General features: G+C 41.9%; 1 pseudogene; it reads left to right on the forward strand.

Annotated features, from left to right (window-relative positions):
* Window positions 1-1,289: 1,289 nt before the first annotated feature.
* LOC101564757 lies at window positions 1,290-2,253 on the forward strand (annotated as a pseudogene).
* Window positions 2,254-5,157: the final 2,904 nt, after the last annotated feature.

Raw genomic sequence — 5,157 nt, forward strand, 5'->3', positions numbered from 1 at the left:
AAGATCCCAGAAATTCAGCACAAGAATAATCTACTGAAAGCCGCTAGAGAAAAGAAGCAGATCACATTCAGAGGAAAACCCATCAGAATTAGGGCCGACTTCTCTTCACAAACCATGGGCAAAACTGAAGACCTTTAAAATCAGGAACAAGACAAGGATATCCATTATTTATACTCCTATTAAATACAGTTCTGGAAACATTAGCCAAAGCAATTAGACAAGAGACATAAATAAAAGTAATAAAAATTGGAAAACAAGAAGTGAAATTATCATTATTTGCAGATGCCATGATACTCCACATAGAGGACCACAAATACTCCACTAAGAGTCTTGTAAATTTAGTCATAAAATTCAGTAATGTAGCAGGATGCAAAGTCAATATCCAAAAATCAGTAGCATTTTTTGTTACACAAACAATGAATACACAAAGAAATAAATTAGAGAAACCATGCCTTTCACAATAACATTCAAAAAGAAAAGTACTTAGGAATCAATCTCAGAAAGGATGTAAAAGATTTATTATAGTTAAAATTATAGCACTCTAAGAAAAGAGATTAATGAGGATTTGAGAAAATGGAAAAATATTGCATGCTCCTGGATAGGAAGAACCAACACTGTGAAAATGGCCAAATTCCCAAAATTATTATGCAATCTTGATTATAATACCATTAGTGTGCCTCACAGAGCTAGAGAAAACTTTCCTAAAAATTATTTGGAATCAGAAGAGACCCAGAAATCAAAAGCAATCCTATGAAACAAAGGAAAGGGAGGAGGTATCACAATCCCTGACCTGAAATTATACTATAAAGCTACTGTGATAAAATCAGCATGGTGCTGGCATAGAGACAGACCCAAGGATCAGTGGAACAGATTAGATGATGCAGACACAACTGCAAAAATACTCAGCCACTTTATTTTTGATAAAGGTTTCAAATATGCTCACTGGAAGAAAGATAGCCTCGTTAATAAACGGTGCTGAAAAATCTGGCTTTCATCACGCCAAAGACTAAAAATAGACCCATGCCTATCACCATGCACAAAGCTACAGTCAAAATGGATGAAAGATTTAAATATTAAAGCAGAGGGGCTGGGGAGATGGCTCAGTGGAATAAGCGCTTCCCTGGCAAGCTCAAGGGCCTGAGTTCAATCCCCAGTTCCACAAAAAACAAACAAACAAACAAACAAACAAACAAACAAAACACAACCTCCTTTTAAGTGAGCTGATCAGAGGTGCCGCTGAAAGCTGCTTCGTCCCATGTCTGAGACCTGAAGTCATTGCTGCTTCAGCTATGGTATCTGTAATTAACACTGTGGGCACTTCCCAGGAGGACATGATTCATGATGCCCTGATGGATTACTGTGGCACCCACCTGGCCACCTGCTCCACAACAGGTCTGTCAAAATCTTTGATGTGCGCAACAGAGGGCAGATCCTCATTGCTGGCTTCAGGGGTCATGAAGGTCCTGTGTTGCTGGTGGCCTGGGCCCACCCCATGTATAGCAATATCCTGGCATCTTGCTCCTATGACCAGAAAGTTGTCATCTGGAAGGAGGATAGCACCTGGGAGAAGACCCATGAGCACTCAGGACAAGACTACTCAGTGAAATCTTTGTGCTGGGTCCCCCATGACTGTGGCCTGATCATGGCCTGTGGGAGCTCGGATGGGGCCATCTCCCTGCTGACCTATATGGGTGTAGGACAGTGGGAAATGAAGAAGATCAGCAATGCTCACACTATCGGCTGCAATGCAGTCAGCTGGACTCCTGCTGTTTTACCCAGAAGCCTCATAGACCAGCTGTCTGGGCAAAAACCCAGCTACATCAAGAAGCTTGCTTCAGTGGCTGTGACAACCTCATCAAACTCTGGAAGGAGGACGAGGATGGCCAGTGGAAGGAGGACCAGAAGCTGGAGGCACACAATGACTGGGTTTGAGATGTAGCCTGGGCCCCCTCCATTGGACCACCCACAAGCACCATTACCAGCTCCTCCCAGGATGACCAAGTGTTCATCTGGACCTGTGAAGATCTCTCGGGCAACACATGGTCACCTAAGTTGTTGCACAAGTTCAACGATGTCGTGTGGCACATGAGTTGGTCCATCATCACCAACATTCTCACCATTTCAGGTGGTGACAGCAAGGTGATGCTATGGAAGGAGTCACTGGATAGCTAGTAGGTTTGTATCAATGATGTCGAAAAGGGCCAGGGCTCTGTGTTGGCCTTTGCCACAGAGAGCCAGAAGAATGAGCAGTGACAGCAGCAGGGCCTACGGGACCCCAGGACAGTGGCAAACAGCTGGGGGAACCCCAGCTCCCATGAGATTGATCTGGAAGCAGGTGCAGCATGGCCACAGCTTGGGCTTTTCTCTTAACATGACTCAGACAGTTCACCATGTACTGCCCCACTGAAAGCACCCACGTTACGAAGAAGAAACTACAGATGACATCAGATCTATCACTGTAAACTACTTGGGCTATTTTTAATGTAATTTTTGGTTCAGGCATTATTCGGGGCAGCCATTTCCAAATAAAATCATCCTGCTTAAAAAATATTAAAACAGAAACACTAAATCTTCTGGAGAAAAATATAGGTAGAAATCTTAAAGACTTAGGGGTACTTAGAGAAAAACCAAACCAAACTGCATAGGAAATACTTCAAAGAATTAATACCTGGGATCTCATTTTTTGAAAAGTTTCTGCACTTCAGAGCAAATCTGCAACAGAATAAAAAGAAAACCCACAAACTGGGAAACAAGTATAGCTGACTGTTCCTCAGAGTAGGCCTTCTATCTAGAACTTACGAATAACTAAAAAAAAATCAGGCCCCCCAAAAATCAAAGATCCAATGCAAAAATGGGCATCTGAGAGGAAGAAATATTAATGGCAAGTAAATACATGAGACAATGTTCAACATCATTGGTCATTCAAGAAATGCAAATTAAAACAACACTGAGATTCTATCTCACACCAGAAAGAATGGCTGACACTGAGAAGTCAGGCAATAACAAATGCTGAAGAGGCTTTGGAGAAAAAAGGACACTTCTAACCCAGATGCTCATCAACTGAAGAATGTATAAAGTAGGTGTGGTACTTTTACACAATAGAGTACTATTATTCACCTATAAAACAGGATAAATTTGTCTTTTGTCTGTAAATGGATGAAAGTAGAGAATATATTCTTAAATGAAAATCAGACCCACATGTGCAAACTTTGTATTGTTTCTTTAGTGTGAGTACCTGAAAAAGAAAAATGGAATCTGAAGGGCACAATAGATACTGGGAAAAAGGAGTGAACTTACTCAAAAGGAAAGAGTTACTGAGTTGAGAAGGATAGGAAAGGGAGTGTGGGAAAGAAATTTATCTATGTATTTAAAGAGGATGGTTTGGACAACTGTACTGTGTATTTCTGCTGGTCTGTGGAAAGGAACAGATTATACTTAATTTTTCTTGTCTCCTTTTTTAAATAATTTGTACATTTTCTCTTCTTAATGTCTTTCTTTTTTATTTCTTCCAATTTTACACGCACATATCTGATGATAGGAATAACTGGTTTGAAGACAACTATGTATTACACCAAATACTGTGAAATTCATGTTACTTTATTAAGTAAAATTCTGCATCACTTGTGATTTTTTATGTTTTAATTTTAGTGTTTAATCTGTTTAAGAAATAGAAAAATTGCCTCTTCCACCATCTTGGCACACACCCCACTACTCCGTAGCATCTCCCCCTCCACGCTCGCCCAGTAGGAATTTCAGCCACATTCCAGGAAGCCCCAGGTCCAGTCCTAGCCCAGGCCCAGTGAGTGTGTGGGAGAGCTTCCAGCTACCCTGTGCCTGTGGCACCTACTGTTCCAGCCCAGGTGCAGCGTGCATGAGACCCTCTTCCAACCCCTTGGGATGCCCCCCACCACTCCGCAGCACCTCCCCTACCCCACATGCACAGTAGAAATTTCAGCCGCATTCTGGGAACCCCCCAGATCCAGTCCTAGTGAGTGTGTGGGAGAGCTTCTGGCCACCCTGTGCTGGCATGACCTACAGGTTTCAGCCCAGGCGTAGGTGGGTGACACCCTCTTTAACCCCCTTGGGACGCCCCCATCACTCCGTAGATTCTCCCACAACCATCCCACAGAGTAGGAATTTCTGTTAAGTTCTGGGAATCCCAGATCCAGTCCTAATACAGGCCTGGTCAGTGTGTGGAAGAGCTGCCTCTCCCCCTTATTCCACCTTGTCCCCTCCACATGCAGTTCAGGCCTGGCATACAGGCCTGGTTTGAAACCCTGCAGCTGCAATTCCTGCAGAGAGTGTAAGTGACAGAACCACCCAGCTAGTCCAAGAGCAGAACATCATGCCAGAAGGGCACAACAGGTTCACACTCAAGGGCAGCAACAAGAAGAAACTAAGAACAGCAGCCGGACCCAAGCCAATCACAGCTGGATAAATCCAAACTTTGTAGATATACACCTGAACTTCAGTGGTTGCTAAGGCAATAAACGCAACAAAGATCTACAACAAGGTCAGAAGACAGTGATACATAAAATGACAATGAGAAAGAGCAAAAATGCAATCTCAAAACCCAAACCCACCCATAACAAGTGCAAAGGACACTAACACAAAACAAATTGGGAAGCACACAGTTGAAATCATTGAATCAATGGCTTCTGAAATAAAGAAACAGCTGCAGAAAGGTATAGAGGAACTCACATTGGAAATGAAAAAAGAAATCCCTGAATTAATAACATAGGCAGTAAAAAATCAAATGCATAAACATATGGAGGAAACCCAATACCCACCCAGAACAAGTGCAGAGGACACTAGCTCAGCTCCACAGTATGAATTAATAGCATCAATAGTAAATAAGCAACAGCAGAAAGTAGTAGAGGAAATCAGAGTGGAATTCTTTTCTGAAATAAAAAAAGAATTCTTAAAACTCATAGCATCTGAAGTAAACAATCAACTACAGAAACATAGGGAGGAAACCCAATCTGAAAGAAAACACTGCAGTAAAAGAATTTATAACTGCTTCTAAAGAAGACATTGATAAAAAAAAATAGAGGAGATTAGAAAAAAGATGGATTCCTTGAATGGGCAATACAGGAAAGAAATAGATCGCATGAAGCAGAGTCAAAGAGATATAGAAAAAATTAAAATCTCAATCAC

Source organism: Octodon degus, unplaced genomic scaffold (genome assembly GCF_000260255.1).
Source record: "Octodon degus isolate 3935 unplaced genomic scaffold, OctDeg1.0 scaffold00008, whole genome shotgun sequence".
Taxonomy (NCBI): domain Eukaryota; kingdom Metazoa; phylum Chordata; class Mammalia; order Rodentia; family Octodontidae; genus Octodon; species Octodon degus.